This window comes from Eurosta solidaginis, chromosome 1 (genome assembly GCF_040869045.1).
Source record: "Eurosta solidaginis isolate ZX-2024a chromosome 1, ASM4086904v1, whole genome shotgun sequence".
In the NCBI taxonomy this organism is placed as follows: Eukaryota; Metazoa; Arthropoda; class Insecta; order Diptera; family Tephritidae; genus Eurosta; species Eurosta solidaginis.
In genome coordinates, this window is record NC_090319.1 from 88,999,416 (window position 1) to 89,015,477 (window position 16,062).

Sequence of the window (16,062 nt, forward strand, 5' to 3'; positions counted from 1 at the left end):
ACAGGAAAGGAAAACTTTTTTTTTTGTCCTATGGGGATTAAGTCGCCAAACAGATTTACCCTAGCTTTATGTATCCTCAGAACGAAAGAGGAAGGGTTGAGGTCAACCCAACCAGAACAACTACTGAAGCGGAGAAGAACAAACGTAATAGATATTTATTTAAACTGCAGGTTATTGCAAAAAAATTAAAAATTTCAAAAATTCAACAATTAGGCAGGTAAACCAAAAACGTGAATACCAAGAAAAACGTTATGACAAAAGAAATATCAAACCTAACAAAAAATAAGCCCACTGAGGGTTAGCCTAAAAATTCAACACCCAAGATATGGCGAATCTAAGGCAGTATATAAAAAAAAACAACACGACGGAGTATGTAAAGACCGAACTCCGTATGTCGGTAAGAAAATTTCAAACTTCCAAAAGAAGGTATAAAACTCAAAAATAAAATAAAATAAACTAATAAGAATTCAACTACGACTTCAAACTTCCAAATTAATTCGGAACGTAAACTCAAGGGAAAAATTTGTCCCAAAAAGACCGAAGGAAATAAAGTAAAAAAATAAGAAAATGAAAATAAATGATTAACTTAAAATCTAAAAAAAAAAAAATTCCAGAATTCATAAGATGATTTCAAATAATCTAAAAATTAAAAAAAAAAAAAAATCCTAATATCAACAAGATGAAAGGATAACGTTAAAAATAGTATGTAAATATATATGCATGTATGGGTAAGTATGCAAGTAAATATATGTATGTATATAATAAAACGAACGACAAGAAATATCCAACAATTTAAATTGGTATTTCAAAAAATAAAAAAGTTAAAAACTCTCACCAAGAACTAATAAAATAATAACTCAACCGCTCAGGGCTAGGTAATAAATAAAAAAATTCAGAAAAAAATCTAAACATTCAAAAGATGATTGCTTAAGAAAAAGATTAAAAATGGGTAGACATATGTGTATGTATACGCTTGGGTTTAAGGCCAACGTAACGTGGAATTAAAAGTAATACTACGTATATAAGTACATATGATTTTACTTCAATTCGATTTTCTTTGCTTATATATATATATTTTTTTTTTGTTGTAGTTGTAACTTGTACAAAGTTTCTATGCAATTTCAATAAAGAATGAATATATATTAAAATACATGGTGTGTGCTGGTGTTGCACCTCAGCCAGGTCATAATGGATGTGAGCTGTCCGTCCGTAATTTGTCTAAGTCCAAGTCAGCTACGTCTCCCCTACAGGTCATGTCAGTCGAGTATGGCACATCAAGTCGAGAGTCCTTGGCCTTAAGCTTGGCTGCCATACTCTGTTGGATTGTCTGTGGCGCAGGCGCACTGTAAACCTCACATGCAAACCGTGCTGGACTATTTGCACGGTAGCTTGACCAGTGGCCTCCAACCGAAAACGTCTACCTCCTATCATACTAGCTTTACCGTAGGATCCCACTTACGCAAGCGTTGCAGCTCCTATTAGGAACTTCTACGGTAAGCTGAGTATCCCCCCTCGTATTGGTTGTAGTGGCACAAATCGCATCGGACTTGTCCAAGGGATGCTGCTGCTACAACGGTCGCCTGTCCTGTCATAGAAATAAAGAAGGGTGTGAAAGAAATGATATAAGGAAGAATTACAGAAACGCTAAATGGAATAGAGGATTGAAGGATATGAAGGACGTAAAAAAACGGGAATGGCAAGAGTTAAAAACTGAAACTAAGATTAAAAATGGGAAAAATGAAACGAAAACACACTGGGCCCCACGTTGGGCGCCACTAACAAAAAAAGTAGAGTTCATGCCAAGTTCTAAAAAGAAAAGGGGAAAGCTGAAAGAGATACAATAGACGTAAGGGGAGCAGAGAGATAAAGGAGGGGGAAATAAAAAAAAGGGGGAAAAAAGGTGGAGGCCTGTCTAGTCAGGTGGAGTCATCCCTCCCCTTCTGCGTAAAACCTTGACGCAGCCTTGGGCGTTGCACTGACTCCGGCACTTTAGCAACGCCCCCTTAGCCTGACATGTGTCCGTCCGTTAATGTCCCATGTCCCTAGCCTGTCTAGTCTGTCACCGTCGCCTCACATTCACGTCGCCTTTTTTTGTTGCACTCGTGCAACACCCACACCAATTGAGTGTCTTAGCCTGACATTTTTTTTTAGGGTAAGCTCAACCCATGAACTAATAAATATGATAAGTTTGGATTCCTTTGTAAAACGTTATAAAAAAACTCTTTATTAAATATATATCCTAAAATTAATGATCAAAAAACTTCAAAAAAATTCAAAAAAACTTCACTTATGTAGAATTTTCCTTAAGACTAATTAGTTGGAACTAACTCTATCTAAGATACGTATATTCGTAAGTAAGAATAATAAAGATGGGGATAGAAGTGGCTAAAAGGAAGATAATAGGGAAAAGGAAGTTTACTTTTGGGTTTATTTAATGGAAAGATTGTGGATAAAAAAACTTAACAAAAACCCACGGAAGACCCAAACGTACAAAAAAACTTTAAATTGAAAACTATTGAATAAAAATGAAAAGGATTTTACGTAAAAAGGAAAATTGGACCGTGCACCAAAAACTTAACTTGACAATTACCGAATAAAAATGTGAAACTTTAGCGTACAAAAATAAAAAAATTGAAAACGACCAAGTGCTAATAATGCTGTCGTTATCGGGCCGCCACTGTATCCCAATAACTCCTTAGCCTCTGCTGGCTTCCAGCAGGTTTGTTTACAATTTGATATATATACGTATGTTTGTATTTAAACTATTTGTGTAGGTAGTTAATAACTTATAACTCTAGCACTTACCGATCAATCCCGCGACGGAGGCGCCTGCGTCGAAGAGAGAGCGTGGCTGTAAAGAACGTATATATACATACACCTACAAACCTATGCTGGAACGTCGATCGTTGGAAGAGGTGACAATGAAAGATAACAAATTTATTCGGGCATGCGGTTGCGGCCCGGATCAAAGAATTTATGCGCTTTAGAGTGAAGGATGATGATTCAAAACAAAGTTACAAAATAAATAAATAAATAAAAAAAATAATAAATAATAAAAATAAAAACTGCAAAATTTAATAGTGCGACAGCCTAATATAAATGAAATCGGAAATTTACCAAATATGTGAAAAAAAATGAAAGTGAGGGTAAACTATAAAATCTAATAGCCTTGCAAAAAATATAAGCGCAAAAAGAAAATGTAAAGCAAAAGCTAGAAGTAAAAAATAACAGAAGAATTCGCTAATTAGAATCAACAAAAGGCAACGCGTACAAAAAGGCAAAGAGATAAAAGTGTTAGGAAGGTGGAATCGAAATTGTCATCTTTAAATTAAATGCAAAAAAGGTGAACGGAAAAAGTGACAACCTCATGTAGAAACAGAATGCTTAAAAATTAGGTATTTTAGAGGGACGGCGGGACATGAGAAAAAAAGGTTAAATGTGCGAATGTGTGGGTGTGGACAAAAAATTAAGGAAATAATAGGTAGGTGAGTAACAAGTGGAATTTTGAAAGGATAGAGAAAAATGAGAAGAAGTAAGAAACCGGAATGAATATGAAGGTAGAAATGCTTACAATTATAAAGTTAGTAAAATTTCAAAAAATGAATTCATCGAAAAATAGAAAAAAACTCACACGCAAATCGAAAAACTAGAGTTGAGTTAAATTAAACCTTAACAAAAATAAACTAAAAATTCAAATTAAACAATATCGTAATAAACTAAAAATTAACCAAAAAAATAATGATCCCTGAGTTTCCCTTTTTAGGCTCTCTCCTTGACTGCTTTTCTCCTCCACTTAGTGATTGTATCTGCAGCTCCAATAATGATCGCGGTGCCAGGACAGGAGCGCTCAGATGCCCCTTTACTCCCTTGACGTCTGGCCTGGCACCGTCTGTATGCTTCCCTTTCCTCTATACGAAATACTACCCCGCTTTTGTATGTTTCGGACTGTATTTGTGGCTGGTGTGGCAAGTTCCTTTAGCTTAAATACTACCCCGCTTTATTTTTGCGTTTGTGGCTGGTGATGGTGGACAGTTTAATTTTTTTGCACAGCAATCTAGATGTGTAGAGGGGAAGAATATTAGGGACTGGGGTCATGGCGGCAGAGGAAGACACATTAGGGTGCATGTGACCTTATTTTATTTAGTGACTTTTATCTACTTATTTCATTTTACCTATTTATGTCATTTTATTCATTCATTTGGTTTTATTAATGTTACTTGATTTTATCCAATAGATTTTTATTAAATATCTGGCTTTATTTATTTATGTATGTAATTTTAGTTATTTTAATTAGTTTTATATGTAATTTTGTTTTATAATTTTATTTAATTTATTTTAATTTTATTTTTAACTTTCATTATTTTATCTAATTTTTTTTTACTTAATTTTATCTTTGTATATAATTTCATTTATTTCACTAAATTTTATTGATTGTAGGTATGTAATTTTATTCAACTTAATTTTCACTTTTAACATTTTTTTATTTGAATTTATTTTCACTATTAGTCCACATGCACCATGGACTGGGAGAAAGGGGTTTCACTGGACTCACCTGGGGCTGTTGTCAAGCAGAGTATGGGATCCCGGCTCTTCCTTGGGATTCCGCTAAATTACCCGTTATCACGGTTTTATGAAAAAAAATCGCGAACTTTTTTTCTTCGCAAAAAATATATATATAATTAAAACTTGCTTCCGCACTCACTTAAGTCAACTTTTCTTTTGAGACATTCCCTGCAATCGTTTGGCGGTCGTACCCCATAAATCAAAAGCCTTTCTTTCTCACCACTTTCACTCAAGAACGAAAGACACCAATACATATAACCCTATTTTGGCGGGACATAAACTTTCACGAACTAACTTCACGCATACTAACAGATACATGTTCGAACATCTATCCAAGTGTTTGCTTTCTACCAGTTACTAACACATGTAAACGTAGCTATGCTGGTATATGCACACAGATACATACGTAAATGTTTGAACATCCTTACCATCGCATTAACCCACAGGCTGCCGCTACAACTGATGATTTTGATATATGGAAGTCTATATCTATCTCGATTCCTTTACACCTTGTCAACCAACCGTTATCCAATCAAAGTTAATATACTCTGTGAGCTCTGCTCATCTGAGTATAAAAAAGTAGGTACTTTGTGTAAGGAGGCAAAGTTTCACGTTTTTTGTGGGCTGCATGTAAAAACTATGAATACGAATCACGTATTTCAACAATATATGACGTAAACGTAAGTATTTGATGAAATTTGAGCTTCTATTTTACTTTTCCATATTGCAAATTCAATCTTTAAATAGCCCAAAATATTTTCTAACGAAAATAATAATAAAAATTTTCAAAAAAAATTATTTCTAACAAAATTGGACCTATAGTCCCATGGACAATATTACTCAGTATGACCCATAGATTCAGAAACTGGATGTGCACCTGAAGTTTTTTCCCCCATACAATTTGACCCGCCCTAATATATACCACCATATATATACTATATATACCACCAATCTTTATGATTTTTTCAGACTACAATATATGCTATATACGTAAGCATTCGTTGAAATTTGAAGCCTCTAGCTCTTAAAATGGGGCAGTAATTACGAAAAGTTTCTTATCTGAACAATCGGTTGTGGGGGATATATGCTATGTATACGACCGATCTCATCCATTTTTTTAGACAACAATGTGTGCAATATACAAAAGCATATGATGCAGTTTGGCGGCCACCGTGGTGTGATGGTAGCATGCTCCGCCTACCACACCGTATGCCCTGGGTTCGCACCCCGGGCAAAGCAACATCAAAAATTTTAGAAATAAGGTTTTTCAATTAGAAGACAATTTTTCTAAGCGGGGTCGCCCCTCGGTAGTGTTTGGCAAGCGCTCCGAGTGTATTTCTGCCATGAAAAGATCTCAGTGAAAACTCATCTGCCTTGCAGATGCCGTTCGGAGTCGGCATAAAAGATGTAGGTCCCGTCCGGCCAATTTATAGGGGAAATCAAGAGGAGCATGATGCAAATTGGAAGAGAAGCTCGGCCTTAGATCTCTTCGGGGGTTATCACGCCTTACATTTATTTATTTTTATATAATGAAGATTGAAGCTTCAATCTGTTAAATTGAGGAAGATATGACAAAAATCCTCTTTTTCTGAAAAATCGGTTGCATGGAGGATATATGCTATAGTGGCCCGATTCGGCCGGTTCCGATAAATGTCTAATCGGACACCTAAATACACCCGCTCACCAAATTTTATCACGATATCTCAAAAATTGAGGGACTAGTTTGCATACAGACAGGCGGACAGACGGACATGGCTAAATCAACTCAGCTCTTCAACCTGATTATTTCGGTATACTTAACGGTGGGTCTATCTATTTTCCTTTAAGGACTTGCAATTTTGGGATTCCTGACGAAATTAATATACTATTTCATTTTCATGAAAGGTATAAAAATGGGATTGGAAACTACAAATGAATCTCTCCCCGCTGGTGGACCCGACTCAAGTCTTCACACTTTCATTTTCGAAAGTAATAGAATGGAGAATTTTTACTCTAAATGGTCAGCAAACCAGATAGGTGACCAAACAGAATTTTTCCTTAATGTATAAACCCAACAGGTCTAGTAGATTCCTATAAAACGTATGCCTTTCTCCATTACACAAGGTGTCTACAGCTTTGATAGAGCAGAAATATCAAAACAGCTCTGAAAGTAATGAAGGTTGTATTTCGGAATTTATCACGTCATGTTGGGACCCCCTACTAAATCACCTCAACCGCGTCACCGAAATGTTCCATGGTAGTTATGAAGACTGGCCAGCATTTAGAGATATGTTTACTGCGATCTATGGTTATCATACCCCATTAACTCAAGCCGAATAACTTTATCACCTGCGACAAAAGGCAAGAGGTTAGGCAGGGCAACCTCACTTTAGTCGTTAGGCCAAAACCCTCTTTAGTCTTCAGCAAATATACTCTGAAAATGGCGAGCACATTCAAAAGGAGCAAACTACTGAAATAACCAAAATCAAAAGAGTTTACTATTTGATGAGCGCTATCCGAAGCACATTGAATAATTGATTCTTTATTGATTTCTTTCCTCATCTTCAAGATGGTTATCCATAGATGCAATTAGTTTTTGAGCGGCTTCGCGTGGTATCTTATGCTTTTCTTCGGCAAGAGTAGTTTTTAAATCACTAACCTTACTAATCTGCCTTTGCCGTGTAGCCAATTCCAAATTTGACCACAAATTTTCAGTGATATTTAAGGCGAGAAATTGTGAAAGTGGATCCATGATTCATGTGGATAGTTCCATATTACCCATATCTGCACAATCTCGGATTTGTGTTAAGGGTCTTTGTCTTGGTTATTTCGAAATGGACCACGTACACCTAAATTAGGGCACTTTGCAATTGTCTTTTCGTAAGATTAAATACAAATTTTTTGCCCATTGTACCATCAAAGGAAGTTATTTTGCCAACTCCAAAGGCAGCCAAGTAGGCTGAAAACTATCACACTTCCATCGCCATACCATACCGTTGCCTTCAAATTTTTATTTATGAGCTCTTTTATCTAAGGCAGGGCGCAGTGCACGAAATAAGCTGTGACGTTAGTTTTTGAGATAATTTTAGTTTTTATTTAATATTTAGTACAAACGTGTAAGCACTTGAAAATTAAGTATTTGTTCAAATAAAAGCATATTTTTATTATTAAAATTGTGCATTTCAATTTTTTTGACACCGTCACTATGTAGTTTCCTTTCTATATACATATGTAGCTCAACAGCTTTGTTCTGTAGATGCGTGCACGAAATAAGATGTGAGTCACTGTAAATGCTGCTCGTGACCGAAGATTTCTTCAACCATTTCTATACCTTCCGCTTCCCAGAAAATACATAATGGTTGGACAATACAAAGGTTGTGAACTATTTGAATCTTAGGTAAGTAAAACTCTTTTGACATACCTGAATACGGCTTCAACATCCCGTATCGTATCGTATTTTAAGATGTTGAATCTTGGAGTGCTCGACAGAATGATGCCGACTGCGAGTATCGAAGGAGGTATAATGATGAGATGTATGAGCTTTACGCAGATTTGACGATAGTGCAACGAATAAAAACCCAAAGGCTTCGCTGGCTAGGTCAAGTTATGATAATGGACGAAGACGCTCCGTCCAAGAAAGTATTTCAGTCGACACTGCAGATTGGAAGCAGAGGAAGCGGAAGATTTCCATTGAGTTGGGAGAGGCAAGTGGGGGAAGATTTGACCTCCCTTGGTGCTCCAAATTGGCGCCAGTGATCGCGAAATACAGATAGCTGGCGTGACTTAAAACGGCTAAAGCCGCTTAGGCGGTTGAGCACCAATTAATGATGATGCAAAGTTTCATTGGTTGGTCTAATATATATATTTTTTTGCCAAGGTGCATAAATCTAGCAGCAAGAATTACACACATGACGGCATTGTGAAATACGTCTATAACAGAAAAAGTTATTTGTAAAAAGTTGAACAAATCATGTGACTAAAACAATTGGGGGTATTCTTGGTGCAGTGAAATACCTCCCAAATGAAAATCCTCCCATGAAATAAGTCGTAATGAAATAAGTCCCAATAAAAATGAATTAACTCCCAACTTTAATAAATGAAATAACTCCCAAAGAAGGAAATGAAATAACTCCCAATATTTGCCAGTTATTTCATAATGAGACCACAAGTCCCAAAAAAAAATGAAATAACTCCAAAATGAAATAAGTCCCAAAAAAATTAAATAAATCCCAAATCAAAATTTGAAATGGTATCTTTATACTATATAATCAGTTACAATGAGATTTGAAAAATACAGCAAACTATTATGTACATATGTAAAAGTTACAATTACAAGAAAACTTGAATAGTATCGTCGACCTTTTCACGGCAAATTGGACAGTTAAAGCTTTCTAGTCCTTCGGAAATACTCTTAGCTTGCAGCATTAGAACACAAGCGTTGCATATTTCTATATGTTTGCACGGCATTAATAATACATTGGGCTCAACCTCGAAACAAATTATGCATAAAATTTGAGAGCGCGGTATTTCTGATGGCTTTGATGCGGAACCTTGTTCTTCCTCCTCCTCTTCTTCAAGATACGGTTGATCTTCAAAAAAATCTTCTTCTGGCTCCATTTCACTGACAATTTTATTTTTTGGATACACCATTCGATTAACAAACGCAGTAGCTGTTATGATTCCAGAACGTAGATTTTCGTTGGCTTTCGCAATCAGTTCAGCTTTTTCAATAAATTTCCGACTTTTTTTAGTTTTTCCCAAACCTCCATTACTATTAGCCAGCATTTCGAAATTTCGGGACATAATGAACTCCTCTGTTTGCAAAACTTTGATAAATTTATAAAAGTTTCCCTGTTTTGCTATCATTTTTGCCAGCGCTCCATTATATCCCTCGATGGCCGATGTCGTCCGTGTTGTTGTCGGAAAGACTGACATTCCAGCTGGTCCAATCTTTATTCGATATAAATAAAAAGCAAAAAACAAAACCAACAACGAACTATACGCAAGACTTGTATGAGATTTCGGTAAAAGTCTAGTTGAGGGGTCGACTGCTAATACGTGTCCAAAAATATCGAAAGAGGTGTCAAAAGACGCGTATTGTCCTCGACAACAATAATCCGAATTATCTGTGTCCGGAGATATTTGCAGTTGAAGTTGGCAATTTTCATGTGGTTGTTGTAATGTTGTTGTGCACTGAAAAAAATTTGTACGCAGGACACCACCGTGGCGGTAGCCACGGTTATACCACACACCCGGAATTGGCATGACGTAGCCCAGTTAATTTTTTATAAGCGCGGCCAAAGGCCGCCAACGCAAATAGGTGTTCTGCGCAAAAATACTATGGATTCCACCCCCGGTTTCGGAGGGATCCGCGGGTCATTCTTCGGTTTTTCGTTAATATCTTTTGAACGGTATACAATTTTTCTTTTCCGCCTTCGGATTATTGTTGTCGAGGTCATTATGCGTCTTTTGACACCTCTCTCGATATTTTTGGTAGCGTATTATCAGACGACCCGTCAACTAGACTTTTCCGAGATTTCTTTAATAGAGCTTACCTTCTTTAGCCATTGTTTCTCGAAATATTCCAAAAAGCAAAGTGGAAATGACGCTCGATGTTTCCAATATCGTCCTTAATTTTTAGAAATGTTGCCACTATATGCTCGGCGGGCAACAGAGGAAGTGACAAAAGCTTGTGGTATTCCAATAACGCCTTACTGTTTTGTCGAATCAATTGAGCAAGTTGTTTATGCTTTGTAATTATTTGGCGTCGTACCGCGTGGCAAAAATGGAACCAACAGCCGTACAATTTTGAATCTAAAAATGAGGCTTTAGTAGCCTTCCTTAGGCTCGCTTCATAATCGGCGATGAAGGTCGCACCGTTTAAGTTCAAAAGATTTGAATTTATATAGTTGAATAAATGTGTATAGGATTTTGTTGGCCTTTTATTTGTCAAAATAAAAAATACTGGAAAAACCTAGTAAAAGTAACACGAAATTATTTTGGAAACTTATTAATTAATATATAAAAAAGGGTGAGGAAGGGGGTGGGCGACGCGGCGCCTGCGTGTCCGGGCGTAACGCGCCGCGCAGCATCCCGGCGGTGCACGCGACGCGACGCGCCGCCACCCTCCCCCCCCCCCCCCCCCCCCCCGTTTCTAACCTTTTCGTAATATTCAATATGAATTAAAATCAACTGCTTAAAACATCCAAGTGGTACAATTGAAAATGTACCATCAATTAAAATCTGTTTATTGTTGTTGTTGGGAACGTTTTCACCGATCAGCTTGATTATCTTATCAGAAGCAAATACGCAGTACGCAAAATCCTTCGAGTTATGGCAAACTTTATAAAAGGGTGTTTTCTCTTGGCCATCGTGCAAAGTAAGTCCAAAGTTATTGAAAATATTTTCTTTTTTAAACATATTAACAACATCAGTTGGGGTCTTCGGAGATGCTGCAAACACTTTGGCTGTCAAATATTGGAGACCACGCTTGATTTTATTAAAATCAATATTTTTCGTCGATTCCTGCTGGCTTTATTAACAAAAGACATTTTTTAACACCAAATGTGAGTTTACACATGCATGTAAGACTATTAACTTACCTCATGCATATTTCTTGAAAATTCTCTCGGATTCCGCTGACAGTACTAGATGCACCAAAAGTACTTGTGGAATGTAAACATCTATCCTTTATTTCATTAAGGACTTTGAGTTCTTCATATAGCTCATGTTGATCATTATGGTTATGCTATATGAAGTTTCGGACCTTTCGACACTGTCCGTTTTCCAAAGATACTCGCGATTTACAATTTGTTTCGTAACACGTATAGAATATATTACCATTACTTTTAGATTGTTTTAAATAAAATTGTTTTTCATTTTTTATGTACAATAATTTGCTATTTCTTCTTTTTCCACTCACTACTTCAAAATCAAGACTTAAAATTTTTTTGCACTCTCACTAAGCACCGATCTATAACAGTAAAATTCTAACAAGAACTGATGGCGTACAGATTGATAATTGAAAAATAACTCATTGTTTTGATACAGATTTCTTTACACCAGTTCATAGCGGAACGATACAGGTGGCAGCATGGTGACATACCTACAAACATAAATAAAAATTCCATGTACTTTGTTTTTGTAAATTCGATGGACAAATGTCAAAATCGTACTGCGCCGGAAGTTGATGTATCAAATCAAATAAAAAAAGTTTGTAATCAGCTGTTCCATGCTGCCACCTTGTATCGTTGCGCCATGCACCAGTTATAGAAACCGTTAGAAGAACGTCAAAGTTTGATAAAATTGTATTTTTAAGAAAATGAAATAACCCCCAATGCCTGAATTACACACAATGAAGTAAGTCCCAATAAAAATGAAATAACTCCCAATCTCAAAAAATTATGAGATAACTCCCAAAGAAATTTTATTGGGGATTATTTCATTTGGGAGTTATTTCATTATGAAATAATTACCAGCAAAAATTATGAAATAAGTCCCAATGAATTGGGAGCTATTTCATAAAGAAATAAGTCCCAATTTGTATGGAAATATTTGGGAGTTATTTCAATTTTTTGTTGGGAGTTATTTCACTGCACCGGTATTCTTACATGTCAACTCGTTGTCAGCTTAGTGAAAAAAAAAAATGTCAAAAGTCAAATAGAATATCGAGAGACTTCAGACTTTTACATAGTTTAAAGCTTGTTCTTTGATAGAATAAAATAATTAAAAAAAAAAATTGTTAAGTTAAACGATTATGTTGAAAACAATACTTACATTAAATAATAATAATACTAAAAGCAAGAAAATAATTAGGTAGGTCCTAGGTACTAGTCGTCACACTCCTCATCAATCTAGGGCGTTGACCAGACAATTAAATAAAAGCGTTGGGCCCGTGAAATTTCTAAAAATGTGAGGCGTAGCTTAACCTGATTAAGGTTCAGTTGGTCTTAAGACTATCAATTGAAATTTGACGCGTCCAACGCTTGTATTTAATTGTCTGATCAACGTCCAAGATTGATGAGGAGTACCTAGGCCCTACCTAATTAGTTTCTAGCTTTTAGTATTATTATTACTTAATGTAAGTTTTATTTTCAATAAAACTGTTTAACTTTACAATTTTTTTTTTAATTATTTTTTTTTTCAAGTTTTTAATCTTTATTTAATTGCCTATTATTTCTCATTATATTTAGTTCATTTAGTGGCTCCTTATTATAAGGACTCTTTCCTGACAATTTGTTACAATCTAAGTCCTCAATACATAATCCTTCCAAAGACTTTACTCGACTCTGCGCCACGTATGCTTGTGTCTCCCCGAACTCCAAAATACTTTGATGTCAGTTCAACGGACTGTATGTAATATTTGTTCCAAATATGAGCCAAATCGGACATTATAGGTCGCTCTCTATTCAGTACCTGGGCGACCGAGCTTTGCTTTGCAATCTTCGAGAACGCCCATAACATACTTTGTTCTACATGTCATCATAAATCAAACTCTCCTTTTTTTATATGTACATATATTATATATTTTTACTTGCCAATATTTGATTTCCTTAAAAATAGATTTCAAAAACATATCAAACACTAATAGCAAAATGAACTGGAATGAAAAATTTGAAATGGGTAATTCCAGCCTATAGTAAGTATAAGGGAATTTTATAATAATTAGTGAAATCGAGAACTAAGTTATTTAGGTCGAGTATCTTCATGCGCCGAGTTATTAATTTCAAACATTTTTTATTTTATACACTATGAAAGTCTCGAAATTTTATTACCTGCCAAAAACTTGTAAATTTCACGAATAACAAATATCAGTTAGTTTAATTAAACGTCAACTTACTTCCCTAAGCGTCATCTGTTCGTAAGTAGTTAAATGGTTAGATGTCGTTTTCAAATTGAACATATGCCTCTAGTGTTCAACTGTAGCAAATTACCATGGTGAGATATCTTTTTGCTAATAGGTGGCAACCTTAAATGGCAACCCTGCTCAAAAATGTCCCTATTGTAATGCGCAGTGAAATATCCTTCGTTTGATACACATATCGGCATATCTCATGCAATTTTTTTTAATTTCGAATAGGTGGAAACCCTACTCAAAAATGCCCCTATCGTAATACAGAGTGAAATACCTTTCGTTTGATACCCATATCGGCATATCTCATGTAATTTTTTTTTTTAATTTCGAATAGGTGGCAACCTTGTGAAACATTCTGAGTGGCAACACCTAGGTAGAAAGTCTTAGAAGGTGATACATTATCTCTGTGCCAAATTTCATTTAAATCGGTTGAGCCGTTCCCGAGATCGTTCGGCTATACAAACATACAAATATACAAGAATTGCTCGTTTAAAGTTATAAGATGTATGTATTATGTGTTCCAAATATGGACTACATCGGATCGCAAATACGAAAATTTTGAACATCTCGATCCTTGCGCCACCTAGCGGCGATTTTTTTATAGATCGCTTTCTATTCTTGTATGTATTATGTGTTCCAAACATGAGCCAAATCGGACCACAAATACAATTTTTTGAATATTTCGATCCTAACGGCGATTTTTTTCATATGTCGCTTTCTATTCATGTATGTATTATGTGTTCCAAATATGAGCCAAATCGGACCACAAATACGATTTTTGTGAATATCTCGATCCTTGCGCCACCTAGCGGCGTTTTTTTTTTATAGGTCGCTTTCTATTCATTTATGTATTACGTGTTTCAAATATGAGCCAAGTCGGACCACAAATACGATTTTTTTGAATATCTCGATCCTTGCGCAACCTAGCGGCGATTTTTTCATGTCGATTTCTATTCATGTATGTATTGTGTGTTCCAAATTACAGCCAAATCGGACAACAAATGCGATTTTCTCAAATAATCTGATCCATGCGCCACCTATCGGAGTTTTGTTCTTATTATTGCATTCTCATCGGGTTCTGAACTATATTCCAAGCTTCAAGCTTGTAGCTAATCGGTTACTTAAATTTTAATTACGAAATTCGTAAACAACGCAAAGAAAACCTTCCAAAAAATAAACAGCAATTTCAAGGAAAATACTAGCGCTATGAAATTTTATGTTCTTTTTCTTGTAAAAAATATTATAGGCTTGCTATCGGAGTGTTAGTAATTAGTTTTCGGCGTGGTATCGATTTTTTCTAAAAATTATCGACTAGTTATCGAAATATTACCTATTTGTTATCAAAAATATATAGAACTGTTATCAAAAAATCATTGACATGTTATTGGAGTGTTCCCAAGGAGTTTTGGGTGTTCAAAAAAGTTATCGATTTGTTATGGAAATATTATAGATATGTTATCGAAATATTACCGATTTGTTATCAAAAATGTATACATTTGCTATTGAAAAGTTATTGGCGTGTTTCCAATTCGTTATCGAAAAGTTATCAATTTTTGATCAAAAGTCTATCGATTTATTATCGAAAAGTTTGCGATTTTCGTCGGCGTATCATCGATTTTTTAACGACAAATCATCGGTTTGCTGTGCAATAGATACCGATTACTTATAATCGTAACACATTATTATAGAAAACTGATAAGCCGATGATAAATCGGCGATAACAAACCGATTACTCGACGATAATAATTCACTGCTGATAAAAAGCCGACGAAGCTCTTCTCTAAAGCGCGAAATTTATTAAAAGCCATTATCCAGTGAGTTTTCTAGCTCAGTATCACGCTCAATCCTCACTGGAATGCTCTGGATCATTGGGAGACTTGAGAAGCAGAGGTCGTGATATTTTTGTACACATGAGATGTGATAGGCAGATGTCGACGTTGTGTTTCATTTAAAGGCCAAACGGCACCATCTATTTTTGAAAAAGTAGGTTTATTAAAGGCAGCGTTGCAAAACTAAAGACAGGAACTTAACTAATTATCTGGCTCACAAATACAAACATATTATTTTCAGTTATTTTTCTAGTCAACAAACTTAAACTGGGCATTTGTTTTATTTTCATCTTATCTTAATCTAATTTAACCAAAATTTAAAATTTAAAAAATTAAAAATTTAAAGTTGTGTAGTATTGTTTTTGATATGCTTGTTTTCTAGCATCTTTTATTTATTTATTTATTTAAACGAATTATATGAATTATGTTTGTTGTACTACAAAAGACAATTTGTCTTATTGTACTAATGTATTTTTTCCGAATAAATGAAATGAAATGAAAAATGAAAATTGAACCTGACTTCTATCTGAATTTATCTGGCTCAAATCGTTGTTGTTGCGTTTACATGCAAAGCTACTTATCTGGTACAGGATCTTTACGACGGGATGATGACTAATATATTACAGACATCTTTCCGAATCGACATAAAACACATATGTCTTATACCGTCAATTGAAGGAAGAATTAAAAAGCACCACAATGCAAATTGGAACAGCTTGTTAGGTTAGGTTTGGTTGAACTGGCCCGTCCAAGAGGGCCTCACATAGACTGAATGAGTCCGTAGTGTTACCAGAAGTTTATTTTAACGACCAAAACTAAATAGCTTCTAATGAATTG

General features: G+C 35.3%; 1 protein-coding gene across 1 annotated transcript in view; it reads left to right on the top strand.

Annotated features, from left to right (window-relative positions):
• Positions 1-16,062, top strand: part of ClC-a (chloride channel protein 2) — a 247,584-nt gene that overhangs the window by 149,761 nt on the left and 81,761 nt on the right. The window lies entirely within an intron of this gene.